Raw genomic sequence first — 20,238 nt, 5'->3', positions numbered from 1 at the left:
TACCTGATTTATTAATTATTTTAATGAAAACTTGATTTAATTTCCACAGGTCAAGGCACACAGCAGGACACTTTTTCCATGTACACACAAACAAAATAAATAAATTCAGAACATTACAAATAAAATAATCCCCCTCCATGTGTCATTTGCCTTATAATACAACTTTGACTCAATTCCCTATGAGTTAGTCCTGTACATTTCTAGTGACACACGAAAATACAGTGAACTTCGTAAGAGGTGTCCCGCTGATCAGCTGACAGCGCCTTGATGTGTCTCCTCAGTGCTGGCATGGAACAGAGCTGCTAAAGTTTGTTAGTGAAGAGGGGAATGGGAGTGATGTTTGGACCGGTCCACATCTCTCTGGTGCACAAGGCAGGTTATGCTTGCACAAAGCTGGTGGGAGATCGGTAGGGCAGTTCCAGAACACTACTCTGCAGCATCCCTATAGTATCTTTGCTTGGGCTCACCCTGTGTTTTCCAACGTACAGTAATCCACTGAGAAAGACTTCTTCAGTTGAAAGGGAAAATATAAATAAAACGTTAATCTACCACTATTTGTAATTCTGCACATGTAGTGGGGGATTCTCTAAAAGCACTCAACTGTTGATTTTCCATTAACTTTCTAAGCATTGCACCATCCTTGTATGGGTGAATCTCCACTGTTGGCCTGAAAGGTGGAGAGGTTGTAGAAAACGGGAAAGGGGGGATCACTGGCATGACCAGTGTGTTTGGGTTGTAAATAATCTGGGGTCTTTCACAGGGACTGTTGTCTGATCCCATGCCTCTTGAGGGACTTCTTTTCTCCCTGTGTGGCTCCTGGTTGCTGTACATTCCCATAAGAGTAGTCAAGTGTAGTGGAGGCTCCTCAGAGGTGAAGGGGAGGACCATCCTCTTCAGGGAATTTAAGAAAAATGTAAATAGTGAAACGTTAAAAGTTATCCTTTTTAGATACAACTATACTAAATATAGTCACGTCATCAAATAACTGATCAAACACACTGTTTTGCAATGGTCTACAGTAGCCTCAACAGCACTCTCTAGGGTAGCACCATGGTGTCGCCTGAGGACAGCTATTTTCCATCCTCCTCTGGGTTCATTGACTCCTAGGAGGCTCATGCTTATCATCCCCTTCCTTAGACTCACAAGGTAATTATGGCAGGTTGGAGGACGTCCTCCAGAAGTCATCAGAGCTCTTGCAGTATGAACTAACATCTTGTCTACCTAATCAAATGATCAGAGATTGAATCTGGTATTGAACGTTTAAGCTGCAGTGCATAAAGTGTGGTGCGTAGTTGACTCAGAGAGAAAGACAATATTTGAACAGTTTTGAACAAATAATTTTCTTCAAAAATTGACGGTTTATTAATGCGTAAGTTCTAGTTTGTTGACTATAACGTTAATATGGTGGCAACGATGTAGGCTGTGTAGCGGTTAGTGGTTATGGTAGGAAGGTTTGGCTTGAGGAGGTTTTTGTACCTTGTCACAGACCGCTGTTGTGTTGTGCACTGAAGTCCACAAGCGAAGGGAAAAGGTGAGCGGAGGAGAGCACGTAAATGCGAGAAGGAATTATACAACGAGCAAAGTGATGATGCTGCATGTGGCTACTATGAAAGTAAACTGTGTGTGCGGCTGATTCTTTCTGACAATTCTGTTGCAAAACATTTCTTAAACAAAAGCAGACAAAATGAAACCGGGAAGGACCTACCTGAATTTGTCCAATAGAAACTCTATCTGTTTTGTGTGATTACATCCCAGATCAGCTAGATGCAGGCAAAGGTGTTCACGGCGGTATTGAATGTGTTACTGTCTGTTACCTTGATTACGCCAATTTGTCTCTCGACCTGTGCACCTATGTAATAAACATTCATTTGCAGGCTAGGTTGTAGCTACCTCGTGATGGATATGGGGCAAATTCTAGTATCATGTAGTAACCTAAACCTGTGTGTTACATTGCGACGGGTTAATGGAATATAGAAGAAATAATGCGATGCTCGTAAAAAAAAAAACTGGTCCCCCCTAATCTTGAACGGCACTGTCACTGGTCAAGTGGGATCCTTTCTGACAGCTTCTCTTCAAGGAGAAAGGAGACCTGTCATGGTTCAGAGTCACAGTCCCCCGGTTTAGTGCATCTAGACTTACTGCAACATGCTAACCAGGATCTTTGTTCCTCAGCTTTGACAGATCATTTAACACAAGATGGACTTTTGTATTAGGCATGGTTTATGGTTTATTTGCAGGATGGGCTTCTTTTGTGCCCCAGAAAGTCACATTTCCGTGCATAACAATGTGTGTTTGTCAAGCTGCACCGAATTAATCCAAATTGAGTATGTAACCGACACAACCAACTGGATCAAAGAAGACGTCAATGGATGTTGTTTAGTTTGAGGTTCAAGCTTTGTCCTCTCTTCTCCTTTCTACTTGTCATGAGTTTCATGTCAGGTAAAGAAACTTGCAGAAAAGACTCAATTAAACATGACAGAAATTTAATGGGAACATTTTTGCAGAAGAAAGGATGCCCCTCCCCTCATTACAATACCCCATTTCTATTTAAAACCTGATTTTCCCTCATTCTGGCTCTTGCAGTCATATGAATCACTCATCACTCCCTGTGCAGGTGGGTTGCCCGTAGGCATCACCCCCCATTTATAGACACGTCCTGTCTCCTTTCTCTTCCTCTCACAGTCCTGCAGGAAGCTCAGACCGAGTGCCTCCAAATCTGTGCTTCAATGACCAAGTCTCACTGCCCCATTTATTCTTCATGTATCGATAATTAAAACTCGCACATTTCAGTTTTTCAACCTCTTTACTCGTCATCTCATTTACTTTGTAATTGTGTACACCTCCCTCCCCAAATCCGCAACGCTGGAAATGTTGTGGGTGGCACCTGGATGTATGGCCAAACAAACAATATCCCAGAGGCATCAGGTTTGAGTGGAGAAAAGCCCTCTTCTGATACAGATACACCCCCCCCCCCCCCCCTCTTTCACTGACTCATGGTTATTGTTCCAGTCCTCTCACAGGTTATTAATACAACCAACAAGTTCATGTTAGTCAGTCAGGCTGACAGGGAGTATGACAATATTCACAGAAACGGTCATATAGATCTGCTCCTTTGGTTTTTATTAGAATTGTTTATCTACGGTGCAGATTACTTCGTCTAATATTCTGCTATTGGTCAGGGGACTCCACCGCTTATGTTTGTTTTTTTGTTTTTTTACAGAAGTATAGGAATAATTGCTTTTAATGTTGTAGTGGAATGACTTGACCTCAGGAAGAATGGCTTAAAGTCAATAAATAGTCATTGATATGACAAGATTTCTGAGACGGCATATAATTGAATTTATTCATATTGAAGTATGTTTTATGTATGCTTAAAAGACCTGTTGCAAGCTGTAATTATTGAGATAGAAAATTCCCCTGGTCAAGATCCTGTTTGGATACACGAGTTGCTCGACTTATCTTATTAATGCCTACCGACCCCTTCACTTTGGTCCTGTATCTCTAATCATATCTTATTAGTGTGCGAACGTTCCTCAGATCTTTATTGCTTGCCTTTAAAGGCCCAGTCCAGCCAAAATTAAGTTTTCACTGTGTTTTGTATCATATTGTACGACAGATAATGAAAAATAACACAGAAAGTTTGAAAAAAATGTATGAATGTTATTTCCTGATAGTTGCTGGTTGAAAATACAATGTACACAGGACCTTCTAATCAGCCTGTTTGCATGGGCAAGAGTTTTGGCTTGCCTGGTAACCAATTTACTGCATGGTGATGTCAATAGACTCTCTGCCAATAACAGCTAGTTTTAAGTTCAACCCTCGCCATGCAGACCACTCCAAGATCAGTCTTAGCAAAATTCTTCCTTGAGAAACTAAAAAGCCATTTTTGTCCATTTTAATGGAAACTATCACAGTAGGGTACTTAATTGTTACCGGAAAATTATTTGATATTGATATAAAAACGTCTGCATTGGGCCTTTAAAGACTTTGAAAGCCAAGCCGCTAACCCATTGACTCGCACGCCTTGGACTTCCAACCAGTCTTTAGAAGCTTAATTATTTAGGAATGCTGCATCTTAAAGATCAATTGGATAATTAAGATAATTGGAGAGAGAAGAAAGCTTTTATAGCCCTGCTCTGCATTAAATCAATTACATTATCTCTGCATTGTTGTTTTCTATGGTTCAAGTTAAGTCTATAGATGCTGGTGAGTGAAATCACAGCTTTTTACTGCTCCACCATTTCCTCTTCCCTCTGGCTTCCCCCTGGCTCTTAAATTATAATGATCTACTTCATTATGCCGCGTTCTTTGTCATTCATTCTAAAGAAATTGCAGATCATCTGTATCTCATTCTTTCCGTGTTTTGATTGAGAATGGATATTGTGGTGTTTGCATTTTTCCAGTTTAATCCTCTAAATTTCTGAGTTTGTACATCTTTGATAAAGACATCTCTTCCCTCTTTCTGGTTAACATTGCTTGACACTCTTCATGACTGCTTGTCTTCAAAGTTAGTGTTATTACTTTGGGCCAACTGGATTCCATCACAAATGTTTGATATTTTTCATTTTTTATGTATTAATTTTTACATAATTTGTCTGAATCCATATCTGAACATATTGTGGTTTATTTTGAACAAAGAGTGGGATCACTTTGTATTAAAACTACCTGTATACTGTATTTGGACACTGCACCAACCCCATAAATTAACCATCATTTCCTTATAGCAACAACCACATCTCCTGATACATCTTAAAACATTTTCTGAATATAATTTTGAAACTGCCACCTCTACAGTCAGCATCCAAAAGGCATTAACTCTTCACCAGCACGTCTTTTCCTGCTCCCCTAATTGTGCTGTTTACCCGATTTGGAGAGGGTTATTCATTTCCTAGAGAGCTTAACTGTGAATGTGCCTTTGGATCATTGTTTATTAAAGGGGATTTCATACCCTAGCTGGGCAGAAGTTCTTATACATTCTGAGTGAGAGCTGCGTTCGTTGTGCGTTTAGTTCCCCCCTTGTCAAAATTGTTCAGCAGGAGATGAGACAGTGAGCCCAGAATTGTCACATTTGGATAAATAGGCCTAGTGACAGACAGACAGGCTGAGAATTCTCTTCCCCACTGCGAGCCAGCAGCAACCAGCTGTTTCCTTTTCCTGCAGTGTGAAGGTTTTGAAATGTAATCCGGCCAATACTTTTTTGCCATAGGAAATACATCATTTTCTTGCTAAATGGTTCCGGACATCCCTCACGGATTTAAGCACTTGATTTTAACAGTTTAACAGGCTAATGTCACAATTTGTATTTATTTCATCCTTCATCTGTGGTGGATTAGACTAATTACTGTATTTTTCATTCCACTTCCAACATTTTAGTTAATGGAGTGGTGTGAAATGATACACGATGCTTCCCTCCCACTCAAACCTTCCCTTAATGATTTGAATTTCAGTCTTCTGGCCAGAGCATCAAGCCCAGGCCAGGCTTCTACACAAACAGACAAAATTATTAACTTTTAACCAAATCCCTTTCAAGTCCACTTGTCATGTTTAATTGAGTGCCCTCAAAATAGGCAGTATAGAAGTGATGTAATGATTAGAGTTGGTCAAAGTCAAGTCCAGCGGTGTCCAGTCCTCCCTTTCTTGCTGCATGTCTGACACAACCGCATCCCTAATTAAAGCAATTAAGTCAATCGATCAAACCATTAAGAGGCTGGACAGGGCCACAAATTCCCTGCCAACTTAATAGAGGAGAGGGGGGAACATGTTGGTGAGTGTACCTGAGACGCAAGCTAATTAGCTATGGGAATGAAAAACAACTATCAGAAGTCTGAGGTTTGCTTACTCTGATGAACTTCTTTTGACTTCTTTCTTCTGGTCTGCTGAGCCTAAGTCGGGATAAGACATTCCGGTCGGACAACGAGGGTAACCAGGTTTTCAAAGGACACAGAGCCTTCAAGGGCTCTTCTATTTAATATATACCATTTAGCAGACACTTTTTTCCAAAGCGAACTTAGTCATGCGGCATACATTTTACATATGGGTGGTCCTGGGAATCGAAGGCACTATCCTGGCATTGTAGTGTAGTCATATTTGATATGTGTATATGTTTGATATACATTATATTATATATATACATCACATGCGATTTGTAATAAGACAAGCATTTTATGACTCCATAAAGATAATTTAAATTTACAAGCAAGGATTAGGCAATGAGCTGACGTTGACTAGCAAGAATTGGACTGAGAATTGTATTTATCTCATTAACATTGTACAATGAATGGATTCACATACAAAGCACGAAGCTTAAGTTACAAACCATTACAAAGCATACTTCTTGGCATATACAGTGCATTTGGAAAGTATTCAGACCCCTGGACTTTTTCCATATTTTGTTACATTAGTCTTATTCTAAAATAGATTAAATCATTATATTTCCTCGTCAATCTACCCCATAGCGATGAAGTGAAAATACGTTTTTAGAATTTTTCAAATGTATTAAAAATAATCTGATACCTTATTTATATAAGTATTCCGACCCTTTGCTATGAGACTCGAGATTGAGCTCAGGTGCTTCCTGTTTCCATTGATCATCCTTGGGATTTTCTACTACTTGATTGGATTCCACCTGTGGTAAATTCAATTGATTGGACATCATTTGGAAAGGCACACACCTGTCTATATAAGGTCCCACAGTTGACAGTGCATGTCAGAGCAAAAACAAAGCCATGAGGTTGAAGGTATTGTCCGTAGAGCGCCGAGACAGGATTGTGTCGAGGTACAGATCTGGGGAAGGGTACCAAAAATGTCTGCAGCATTGAAGGTCCCCAAGAACACAGTGGCCTCCATCATTCTTAAATGGAAGAAGTTTTGAACCACCAAGACTCTTCCTAGAGCTAGCCGCCCGGCCAAACTAAACAAACGGGGGAGAGGTTCCTTGCTTAGGGAAGTGACCAAGAACCCGATGGTTACTCTGACAGAGCTCCGAAGTTCCTCTGTGGAGATGGGAGTACAGAAGGACAACTGTCTCTGCAGCACTCCACCAATCAGGCCTTTATGGTAGAGAGGCCAGACAGAAGCCACTCCTCAGTAAAAGGCACATGACAGCACGCTTGGAGTTTTCCAAAAGGCACCTAAAGGACTCTCAGACCATGAGAAACAAGATTCTCTGGTCTGATTGAACTCTTTTGCCTGAAAGCCAAGTGTCATGTCTGGAGGAAACCTGGCACCATCCCTACAGTGAAGAATGGTGGTGGCAGCATCATGCTGTGGGGATTCTTTTCACCGGCAAGGACTGGGAGACTTGTCAGGATCGAGGGGAAAGATGAACTGAGCAAACTACGGAGAGATTCTTGATGAAACCCTACTCCAGAGCGATCAGGACCTCAGACTGTGGCGAAGGTTCACCTTCCAGCAGGACAACGACCCTAAGCACACAGCCAATACAACGCAGAAGTGGTTTCAGGACAAGTCTCTGAATGTCCTTGAATGGCCCAGCCAGAGTCTGGACTTGAACCCGATCGAACATCTGGAGAGATCTGAAAATAGCTGTGCAGCGATGCTCCCCATCCAACCTGACAGAGCTTTTAGAGGATCTGCAGAGAAGAAGTTAAAGCTGTCAAAGGTTGGCTAACCATGACTGCATGGCCATGCACGCCTCCAACTTGATCATCAAGTTTGCAGACGACACAAAAGTAGTAGGCTTGATCACCAACAACGACTAGACAGCCAATAGGGAGGAGGTGAGGGCACTCGGAGTGTGGTGTCAGGAAAACAACCTCTCACTGAACTTCGACAACACAAAGGAGATGATCATGGACTTCAGGAAACAGCAGAGGGAGTACCCCCCTCTCCGCGTCGACGGGACAGCAGTGGAGAAGGTGGAAAGTTTAAGTTCCTCGGCATACACATCACAGACAAACTGAAATGGTCCACCCACACAGACAGTGTGGTAAAGAAGGCGCAACAGCTCCTCTTCAACCTCAGGAGGCTGAAGACATTTTACAGATGCACAATAGAGAGCATCCTGTCAGGCTGTATCACCGCATGGTTCGGCAACTGCACCGCCCACAACCGCACGGCTCTCCAGAGGGTGGTGCGATGCTGCACAACGCATCACCGGGGGCAAACTACATGCCCTCCAAGACACCTACAGCACCCGATGTCACAGGAAGGCCAAAAATATCATCAAGGACAACAACCACCCGAGCCACTGCCTGTTCACCCCGCAATCATCCAGAAGGCGAGGTCAATACAGGTGCGTCAAAGCTGGGACCGAGAGACTGAAAAATAGTTTCTATCTCAAGGCCATCAGACTGTTAAACAGCCATCACTAAAACAGAAGCTGCTGCCTACATACAGACTTGAAATCATTGGCCACTCTTAACAAATGGATCACTAGTCACTTTATTAATGGCACTTTAATAATGATGTTTACATTTGTTACATTACTCATCCCATATGTATATACTGTATTTTATACCATATTTTGCATCTCGTCTATGCCGGTCGGTTATGGTCCATCCATATATTTATATGTACATATTCTTATTCCATCCCTTCACTTAGATTTGTGTGTATTAGGTAGTTGTTGTGGAATTGTTAGATATTGCTACACTGTCGGAACTAGAAGCAGAAGCATTCCGCTACATTCGCAATAACATCTGCTAACCATGTGTATGTGACCAATAACATCTGCTAACCCTGTGTATGTGACCAATAACATCTGCTAACCCTGTGTATGTGACCAATAACATCTGCTAACCCTGTGTATGTGACCAATAACATCTGCTAACCCTGTGTATGTGACCAATAACATCTGCTAACCCTGTGTATGTGACCAATAACATCTGCTAACCCTGTGTATGTGACCAATAACATCTGCTAACCCTGTGTATGTGACCAATAAAATTTGATTTGACATTGAAGAATCTCAAATATAAAATATATTTTGATTTGTTTAACACATTTTTGGTTACTACATGATTCCATATATGTTATTTCATAGTTGGTGTCTACCCTGTTATTCTTCAATGTAGAAAATAGTAAAAATAAAGAAAAACCCTGCAATGAGTATCTGTGTCCAAACTTTTGACTGGTACTGTATTTCTTCAGACCTTTTCTCAGTACTTTGTTGGCAGCGATTACAGCCTTGACTCTTCTTGTGTATGACGCTACAAGCTGTATTTGGGGAGTTTCTCCCATTCTTCTCTGCAGATCCTCTCAAGCTCTGTCAGGTTGGATTGGGAGCGTTGCTGCACAGCTATTTTCAGGTCTCTCCAGAGATGCTTGATTGGGTTCAAGTCCGGGCTCTGGCTAGGCCACTCAAGAACATTCAGAGGCTTGTCGCTTTGTCTTTATGGGATTTTGTGTGTAGATTGATGAGGGGGAAAAAAATATGTAATACATTTTAGAATAAGGCTGTAATGTAACAAAATATTAAAGGGTCTAAATACTTTCTGAATATACTGTAACCGTCAAACCCGTTTTAAATAGGCCTATACTACAACCATTTAAGGAAAAAATATTTATTTACTTTTGTTTTCATGTAGATGAACTTTACCTTTTAGTGGGAGTGTTTACTCATGATTATAAGCAATTGTTTTGCTAACTTAATCTCTCTATTAAACATTCTACATCTCCTATTTCCAACTGTCCTTTGATGCTGGAGCAGCGAATCCGCGAGATGCGCGGGGGTGTGGAGCGCTTTAGGCTATGGCACTTCAGTAAAGGAATTGTTTAACATCTGGAATTTATTTTGTACAATGCCCATTTTCATTGCTTGCTACTTGCTACTACTGGTATAATTTGACACAGACTTTTTTCTTAATCTTTAGACTAATCAACGTTGATGAGGCCCAGTCCTGGCCCATATGCTGCCCTAAGCGAGGCAAAACAAAAATGCTGCAAAACAAAAATGATCTTAAAGCCTACTTTCAGGAAAGGTAGCCTAGGTCTTTTATACATTTTAAGGAAAGGGTTAATATTTGCTCTTGTGTCTGACATAGACTGGTGGCTTTGAATTGACGGGTGCTTATACAGGGATGTGCATGTGAGGTCACCGATTCTGTCTATAGGCCTATATGTACATTCAGAAAGTTTCCTAAATTAGCCTGTCTGGACCCAATCTCTTTAATAACACTACTGTCATGATTTAAAATGTTGTAAAAAGAAGACCTGATTTCAGTAGCTTAGGCTACCTTATTTCTCTCATTACGGCATCCTCTCTTTGAAGAACATGTCAATGCCACTGCCATCAAACGACCACGGCAAGGTTTGTGACGTTATGCAAATATTTTGGGAAAACTATGGGTTTTTTCACCCATCGTTTGATTAGTTAGAATTTGTTTGAATGGTTTTGTGCGTCGAAATAGGATCTGTATTAAAATATATATATATATATGCAGAAAATCCAAGTGGCTTTGTCAGTGCTTCATGTTTTAATTTTTGCCATGGAAAAAGATATTGCAATATCGTCACAGCCCTATTCAAGTGACTGGCAGGGACTGTTTCATGGGGCCCTAACCCTAATTGTTACTGTAAGTCAGAGCGTCTGCTAAATTTAATTTTGCCACTTGACTTGTTTGGTGCTTAATACACTACATGACCAAAAGTATGTGGACATCTGCTCGTCGAACATCTCATTCCAAAGTCATGGGCATTAATATGGAGTTGGTCTCACCTTTGCTGCTATAACAGCCTCCACTCTTCTGGGAAGGCTTTCCACTAGAGGTTGGAACATTGCTGTGGGGACTTGCTTCCATTCAGCCACAAGAGCAGTAGTGAGGTTGGGCACTGATGTTGGGTGATTATGCCTGGCTCGCAGTCGGAGTTCCAATTCATCCCAAAGGTGTTCGATGGAGTTGAGGTCAGGGCTTCCACACCAATCTCAACAAACCATTTGTGTATGGATCACACTTTATGCATGGCTGCATTGTCATGCCAAAACAGGAAATGGCCATCCACTAAGTTGGAAGTAGAGAATCGTCTGGAATGCCATTGTTTGCTGTAGTATTAAGTTTTCCCTTCACTGGAACTAAGGGGCCTAGCCCAAACCATGAAAAACAGCCCCAGATCATTATTCCTCCTCCACCAAACTTCACAGTTGGCACTATGCTTTGGGGTAGGCAGCTTTCTCCTGCCATCTACCAAACCCAGCTTCAGCCGTCGAACTGCCAGATGGTGAAGCATGATTCATCACTCCAGAGTCCAATGACTGCGATCTTTACACCATGCAAGCTGACACTTGGCATTCCGCATGGTGGTCTTAGGCTTTTGTGCGGCTGCTCGGACATGGACATTTCTTCAAGCTCCGACAGTTCCCAACAGTTCTTGTGCTGACGTTACGTCCAGAGGTAGTTTGGAATTCAGTAGTGAGTGTTGCAACCGAGGACATATTGTTATGCACTACTGGCTTCAGCACTTGTCGGTCCCATTTTGGGAGCTTGTGTGGCCTACCACTTCGCGGCTGAGCCGTTGTTTCTCCTAGATGTTGCCATTTCACAATAACAGCACTTACAGTTGACCGAGACAGCTCTAGCAGGGCAGAAATTTGACAAACTGACTTGTTGGAAAGGTGGCTGGCATCCTATGACGGTGCCACGTTGAACGTCACTGAGCTTTTCAGTAATACCATTCTACTGCCAATGTTTGTCTATGGAGATTGCATGGCTGTTTGCTCGGTTTTATACACATCAGCAACGGGTGTGGCTGAAATAGCCGAATCCACTAATTTGACGGGGTGTCCACATACTTTTGTATATATAGTGTATGTCCCTGTTTTGGTACCGTACCTGGAATGTGCATACATGGTAATTAGGTTGTCTGTAGTGTGTGAACAGAAGCAAGATAACAATGCTGAAACTGCTGTAAGAAAGTGCTAGGTATTTTTCTTCCAGCAATGGCTTTTGTCCTCCCTTGTGATGTAACTGGACTAAAGCCTAGAGACGCATTTCATTTGTAAGGAAACTAACAATAGCATTTAATAAATCAGGAGAAAGTATCCGATCAGAACTGGAGAAAGAAAAAATCTGATATAATGCACTTGCTGAAATTGAGATTTTGTGTGACTCTAGATTACATCCATTATTTACTTGGTTAATAATGGACAAGCTTAGACAAATGTTGATCCCCAAACATGATGTTTGAGAAACCTATTTTATTAAGTGGTGATCTCCCTTTCCACTCAACCCTCCACAGGAAGCTAGTGACCTGTCTGTCTGTGTCTATGGACGGCACTCTCCTCCTCTCGGGGTCCCACGACGAGACCATACGACTGTGGGACATCCAAAGCAATCAGAGCATCCGCAGCATCAACCACAAAGGTGAGCTTGAATGACCCCACGTCTCAACAAACCCTTGTGTCACCTCAGTGGTCCAAACCCATCTCTTCAGTTCAGCCATTGAGACATTGATTTCTCCCCCAACACCCTGAATCATACATCACCTAATCTCCCGAGACTGAATGGGATGCATGAGATAACGAGCTGCAGTAGTTCCAGTCTTTGGGTTTTCGTCACTCGTTATATAGACTTTTCAGGATTGGGCGAAAGCTGTGCTTAAACGTCTTCGCTTCGAGTACTTTGTGCATTTGCCCACACGGATCGGAAGGGGAGGGGGATTTGGCTTAGTTTCCTTTTGCGAGGGTGGAGACTTTGTAAACTTCTCTCAATTTCTAACACGTATAGACCCAGAAGTTAAGCACACATCTGACCAAATGACGCAAGATTTTACTTCTGGGTTGACCAAGATTATACATCACCCTGCCCACCAGCCCGTGTTAGAAAACCTTTCCACTGTTGCCCTTCCTTGAGGTCATGGTGTGTACGGTTTGACATGCATGCCCTTTGGCCTGTACTATACTCCAGGTGCTGGCTTTGTCTGCTCGTGCTCTCCGTCTCTCTTACTGGGCGCCAACGGCAGACGCCAAACTCAATTCCCTTCTTGCTCTATGCTTTGGGTTCAGCTTGGGCTGTTGTGTAGTGGTACGCTGATGTGTTTATTTATGTTTGCTCTTAATGTTACTTTGTGAAGCAGATATAGAGGGCTTGCAGTGGCATCACAAATCACCTGACAACCGCGCCATGTTGAAGTCTGTTGAAAGCAGATCTACTAAGCTAATTGTTAGAAGAATGAAGATAATGTGTTCAAAGATACAGTTAATGACTATAAGGGAGCTGAGCTGTCAAAGTAGAGAGTTGTTTTTTTCTCCGTGGAGTTACCATCACATTGAGGCGTCTGGTCTTTCTATGGGCCACAGCACCCACTCAGTGTGACGGTGGAGTCCCTTTCTGTTCATTAAGTGCTTTTAGAGAACTGGGATTTGGTTGCATCACTGGGCAGGTTGCGAACTCATTTTGTTTTAATAGGATGTTTCTGTTTATTCAGCCACTGTGACTGGTTGGCTGTCTATCAGTTTTTGCCGGGTGGAGGAAGTAACAACGTTCAACAGCACTTTTATTGAACTGTCTTCTGGGATAACTAAACGGAACCATGGCCTTGCCAGATCTTTTTTGGCAGTGCAATCTCTTGTTTTTTGGGGGGTTGGAGCTTGGTGTTATTTACCCCTGTCGAGTTTGTAGGTTTGTGTCATTGTAAGGCAGTCATCTGACTTTCTAAAGAGAAGGCTGAGAGGGTCATGCTGGGTGTTGATCAGCAGTTTAATTTACAGAGTTTATTTATTAAACACACAAAAACACACATTTTCACTCACACAGCTGGAAAGGCACACTCCCCACTGCTGACCACCATATGCAATGCCTCAGAGCTGATCAACACTGCTCTGCAACTGAAATTATTGGGCTGTCAGAAAACACCACTAGCCCAGAGAGCTCTTTTCAGGTAATAAATTCTTCCTTGAAAATAATCTAACAGTATATCAAGTCAAGAAGCAGTGGGCTAGTATTGAAATGTGAGAATTAATCTAATGATTTGGGTTTTAGCATGCCAATGTTGTGAGGGTGTTAAATGCAGAAGAAGACAGGAATTTATTTGTTAAGCTATAATCCACTGCTTATGTGCATTCCACTCCTGTCATGCTAAACATTTTTGTCACATGACATGGAGTACAAGGACTGGAATGTTAGCACTAAACAGAGACTGGCGACCAGGCTTATAATTAGGCAAGATGATAAAGTTCAACATCAACAACCTATTTATTTTGTCATTTGCTATGTGTTTTTTTTTTCTTCCGTTTTTCAACTCCATTATTTAAATATTACAATTTAAACTTAATTGAAAATAATCTTAAATGACATCATCAGATTTGGACTATTCAACAACCCCAGTAGCAAAACAAGAGAGAAGCACAAACTTTAGACTGCGATCTATTTTCATACAGTAAATAAACACCCCGTAACACTTGCACCAGTCAACTATGAACAACTGAACACAACCACCACGCCCAAGTTTATAGATGGATGTCAACTCTGTCTCCCCTGAGGGTGTCTATGCTCCATGGGCTGCATTCTGTGTCAGAGGTGCTCAACCTCTCTCCAGATGTCTTCCCAGCCCCCATCTTGTCTTCCTCAAGGATCAGTGAAGAGGGCCAGTTCAGCCTGTAATTGAGTCGTCAGAAGGTTCAGGGCACCCCTCCCAAGCTCTAGCCCAGTTTTCCCAGCTCTGTTCTGGGAGAGCAAATACAGTTATTGGCCCTCTGAAGGCCTGCCTGATCATGGAGGCAATAAAAAAACATTCACAGCCCTTTTGCTCTAAGCTCTGCGGCTCGACCGGCACAAATCGGAAGAGCAGTGGTAGAAAATCAGAGCCACTGACAAGCGACTGGAAGTTTATGGAATGGTGGCTTTGAAAACACGGCTGTTGAAGAAATTAGGTGTACAGTCAATGTGCTTTAAACTAACTTCAGTTCAAATTATTTAGCATTTGGCTCATTTAACAGATCATACCAGTCCCCCATAAACATTTTTGTCTTTTAAACTCTATTATTGTCTATTAAACTCAGCAAAAAAAAAAGAAAAGTCCTCTCACCGTCAACTGCGTTTATTTTCAGCAAACTTATGTGTAAATATTTGTATGAACATAACAAGATTCAACAACTGAGACATAAACTGAACAAGTTTCACAGACATGTGACTAACAGAAATGTAATAATGTGTCCCTGAACAAAGGGGGGGTCAAAATCCATTTTATTTTACCCCACTCTTCCACCTGCATGTTCCTGGACATTTCTGGGGGGAATGGCCCTCACCATAGCCCTAGCTCTCACCCTCCGATCCAAGAGGTCTCAGACGTGCTCAATGGGATTGAGATCTGGGCTCTTCGCTGGCTATGGCAGAACACTGACATTTTTTATTTTATTTTACCTTTAACTAGGCAAGTCAGTTAAGAACACATTCTTATTTTCAATAACGGCCTAGGAACAGTGGCTACCACTAGGCTACCCTGCCGCCCCATTCCTGTCTTGCAGGAAATCCTGCACAGAACGAGCAGTATGGCTGGTGGCATTGTCATGATGGAGGGTCATGTCAGGATGAGCCTGCAGGAAGAGTAACACATGAGGGAGGAGGATGTCTTCCCTGTAACGCACAGCGTTGAGATTGCCTGCAATGATGACAAGCTCAGTCCGATGATGCTGTGACACACTGCCCCAGACCATGACGGATCCTCCACCTCCAAATTGATCCTGCTCCAGAGTACAGGCCTCGGTGTAACGCTCATTCCTTCGACAAAAAAACGCGAATCCGACAACAACCCCTGGTGAGACAAAACCGTGACTCGTCAGTGAAGAGCACTTACAGTCCTGTCTGGTCCAGTGACGGTGGGTTTGTGCCCATAGGCGATGCTGTTGCCGGTGATGTCTGGTAAGGACCTCCTTACAACAGGCCTACAAGCCCTCAGTCCAGCCTCTCTCAGCCTAATGTGGACAGTCTGATCACTGATGGAGAGATTGTGCGTTCCTGGTGTAACTCGGGCAGTTGTTGTTGCCATCCTGTACCTGTCCTGCAGGTGTGATGTTCGGCTGTACCGATCCAGTTACAGGTGGTCTGCCACTGCAAGGACGATCAGCTGTCTGTCCTATCTTCCTGTAGTGCTGTCTTACAGGCTGACTACACTGCTCGCTTCACGTCTGTGAGCGTTGCAAAATACATTTAGAAATCTATATTATTCAATTATTGCACACACAATGCTCGTGTGTGCGAGCAACGAGCGTCTGTGTTGCCAGGGGCTAAAATAGAAGTCTGTTCTATTAGATCACGCTGCAAGTCCTGCCTCCCACATCTCCTCATTGGTTTATAGAAGCGGGTACCCACGTGCCATCTCCTCATTGGTTATACCCACTGAAAGACGAACAAGGTCAGTGGCGGTAATACACCTAATTTATGAGTTATTTATAAGTTGCCAATCGCAATATAGAGTCAAGAGAAGAAAAAGCCTAGAAGGAGGAGAGATGACTAGAAACGATTCAGTTGACTGTTTTATCTGTGGATTAACTGTCAGAGTAGAGGACCTTGTGCATTTCAGGTAAAATACCAAACTCAATGTTTACATCCCAGGACAAATTAGCCAGCAACAGCAAGCAAGCTAAATAGGACAAATTAGCTAGCAAGCTAGCTAGCTAAATTTACATTAATGTTTAATGCTTTTCGATATTTTAACCTGCGTGTCGTGATGGTATTTTGGTGTAGGGAACAAAATAAATGTATGCACAATGGCACACACGCGCAGCCGGTTCGGGTTCCATGTTAGACATCTCACAGTACGGACATTGCAATTTATTGCCCTATACACATCTGCAGTCCTCGTGCCTCTTTGCAGCATGCCTAAGGCACATTAACGCAGATAAGCAGGGGCATCTTTCTTTTGGTGTTTTTCAGAGTCCGTAGATAGGCCTCTTTAGTGTCCTAAGTTTTCATAACTATGACCTTAATTGCCTACCGTCTGTAAGCTGTTAGTGTCTTAACGACCGTTCCACAGGTGCATGTTCATTAATTGTTTATGGTTCATTGAACAAGCATGTGTTTAAACCCTTTACAATGACGATCTGTGAAGTTATTTGGATTTTCACAAATTATCTTTGAAAGACAGGGTCCTGAAAAACTGACATTTTCATATGATGGTACCATTGGTGTGAGTGGTCGGAGGACAAAACAGAGGCCTCAAACTATATCCTACTTCTATATTATTATTATCTATTATTATCATATATATATTATTATTTGTATCTATATTCTTTATCTGTATTATTTTTATCTATATTATTTTTATCTGTATTATTTGTATCTATATTCTTTATCTGTATTATTTTTATCTATATTATTTTTATCTATATTATTTTTATCTATATTATTTTTATCTATATTATTTTTATCTGTATTATTTGTATCTATATTCTTTATCTGTATTATTTTTATCTATATTATTTTTATCTATATTATTTTTATCTATATTATTTTTATCTGTATTATTTGTATCTATATTCTTTATCTGTATTATTTTTATCTATATTATTTTTATCTGTATTATTTGTATCTATATTCTTTATCTGTATTATTTTTATCTATATTATTTTTATCTGTATTATTTGTATCTATATTCTTTATCTGTATTATTTTTATCTATATTATTTTTATCTGTATTATTTGTATCTATATTCTTTATCTGTATTATTTTTATCTATATTATTTTTATCTATATTATTTTTATCTGTATTATTTTTATCTATATTATGGTCTATTATTATTATAATAATCTATATTATTATTATTATAATCTATATATTTATTATAATCTATATTATTATAATAATAATATAGATTATTATTATCTACATGATTACAGTCTATTATTATTATTATTATATTTTATTATTATTATTATAATAATCTATATTATTTGTATTATTATAATAATCTATAATCTCTGCAGATCAGATGCCAAAGAAATTAATGTCGGATTCAACGTTCCAGCATGGGCCCTAGGGTAGAAAACTAGAGTGACTGTTAGTGTGCATTAACACGGTCATTCAGGACCGGTCGGTAGAGCAGCACATCAGTGTTGTAGTCCTCTCACATCCCCTTGCCACTTTGCCACAAACTGCTTTGGCATAAACTGCTGCACTTTCCTTCTCAGCCCTTGTTATATGCCGCTTAAAGAGTGATTGAGGCTGGCACCTCAGTGGGACCTCCCACTTAGAAGAGGACAAGAGCCTTGTGTCAAAGTCATTGTGTGGCAGTAGCCTGCCCTATACCATTACTGCTTAGTGAGCACTTGCTTCACCACCATTAGATACTGGCATGGCATTACAATGAGAACTCACCAAAAAGTTCATTTACACAAGTTTGCATATTTCTGAAAGGAATTTTGGTTTGTATCTGGAAACACAAGATGTCTCCTTTTTAAATCTAGATATCCTTAGTTGACGAAACAGCCACGTCTGTGTGGGATATTACAACAGCAAAGAAGTTACTGTAAACAACCAGCAAAGTTGCAGGAGAAATTGGTTTATTAAAATCATCCCATCAGGATTTTCTCTGTTGCTGTTGTATGTAGTTAGTGCATGGCCAAAATGTTGTATTTCTAATATCAATGTGTTGGACATTCATTTCATATATACTCTACTCTACTCATACACAATTCAAACACCACTAATCTTTTAACCCGCATCACATTTCATAGTCCTCTCAACGTGAGAAAAAGTTGTCAAGCAGAGGCGCTACCACAGGAATTTGACCAAGAGCAAGTGCAACATTTATCTTCCTCCAACTTACATATCGTTATCTTGATAATTGTTTAGATTATCTCCATATCGTTATCATGATAATTGTTTAGATTATCTCCATATCGTTATCTTGACAATTGTTTAGATTATCTCCATATCGTTATCTTGATAATTGTTTAGATCTTCGTAAGCGCCTGGGTCTAATTGTATGGTTTCTGCCGAGGGCATCGATAGATATTATGTGGGCTGGAGCAGAGCTTGTCTAGTGCTCCCCTCCCACACATCTCTGCACCCCTGCTACGTGATCCTGCTTGGCAGCTGGTAGAATTTCAGAGTGTATGTTGGAGGGACCCGGACCATTAGTGTAATTCCAAGAGTGGGAGCCAAGTCCCAGGGATCGATATCTGTAATTGAGTGGGAGATAATTAGCCAGCCCTTTATTACTACAACAAGGAATAAATATACTCTCCTCAGTTACCCCATACACAAACTACATTTTAAACAGGGCCCAATTCTTGGATGTGGTGAAATACAGGTATGTATGCTAACTCACCTCCTTTTCCTCTCTCTACCTCCTTGGATTGTTGCAGTGGCTTCTACACGCATAAAGAGCAAATTGCACGAATTTGCACACATCTCCCTGGAACCACATTGAAAACCCGTTGATTGGGAACGCTATGAAATCCTCTGAATACCGCGAGTGCTGCGGTGGCTGTGCATAAATAACTAACAGTCCTCTGGTTGTCTGTTAATATAATACCGATGGACAGGGATTAAGGCAGGAGGAGAGCACTTCTGCTTCCTGTTTACCCAGGTTTATCGCCATACTTATCAGGCACAATATTGCCCTAGTGTTTCCCTCCCTCCACTAATCCGCATTATTCATGATCTAGTTTGTTAGACTTTGGGGATTGTATTTATGTGCTGATGAATAAATGAACAGCAACCTGTTGCTTTGATTGGCCCATTCCCATATTAATGTACAGGTGAGTATGTTTTTCCACTCTCTCTTCCCCATTTATCTTGCACTCTTTCTATCTCTCCCCCTCTCCTCTATTTCTCTTGCCCTCTCTCTCTCGCCCCCTCAGCCCCTCTTGCTCCCTTTCACGCTCCCTCTCGCGCCCTTTCACTCGCCCTCTTGCGCTCCCTCGCGCCCTCTCTCTCTCCCCTCTTTCCCTCTCCAATTTCCTATTTCACTTGCCCTCTCTTTCTCTCCCCTCTATTCCGCTCTCTCCACTTGCTCTCTCCCCCTCGCTGTCTCTCTCATGCCCTCCTCTATTTCTCTTGCCTTCTTTCGATCTCTCTCCCCCTCTCGATCTCCCTCTCCCCCTCTCGATCTCTCTCCTGCTCGCCCTCTCCCCCTCTCTCCCGCTCGCCCTCTCCCCCTCGCTCTTTCCCCTCTCACTTTTTCTCTCCCCATTCTCACCTACTCTCTCTCCCCCTTGCCTACTTTCTCTCCCCTCTTTCTCGTTCCCTCTTCCCCTCTCTCGTTCCCTCTTCCCCACTCTTTCTTTCACCCTCTCTCTTTCCCCCTCTTTCTCTCATCTCTCCCCCTCTTTCTTCTC

At 41.6% G+C, this 20,238-nt stretch overlaps 1 protein-coding gene and 1 pseudogene across 2 annotated transcripts in view; both read left to right on the top strand.

The window, feature by feature from the left end:
• The window catches only part of LOC110491485 (uncharacterized), a 446,987-nt gene that overhangs the window by 164,062 nt on the left and 262,687 nt on the right, over positions 1-20,238 (top strand). The window lies entirely within an intron of this gene.
• LOC118941184 (WD repeat-containing protein 18-like) overlaps positions 10,367-20,238 on the top strand; it is a 39,291-nt pseudogene continuing 29,419 nt past the window's right edge. The window contains exon 1 of the transcript XR_016484749.1: positions 10,367-12,320. The product of XR_016484749.1 is annotated as a WD repeat-containing protein 18-like (transcript). The remainder of the gene's footprint in view (positions 12,321-20,238) is intronic.

The sequence above is a fragment of the Oncorhynchus mykiss genome, chromosome 1, assembly GCF_057628025.1.
Source record: "Oncorhynchus mykiss isolate SJ-2025 chromosome 1, ASM5762802v1, whole genome shotgun sequence".
Lineage (NCBI taxonomy): Eukaryota > Metazoa > Chordata > Actinopteri > Salmoniformes > Salmonidae > Oncorhynchus > Oncorhynchus mykiss.
This window is presented reverse-complemented; position numbering and strand designations above follow the sequence as displayed.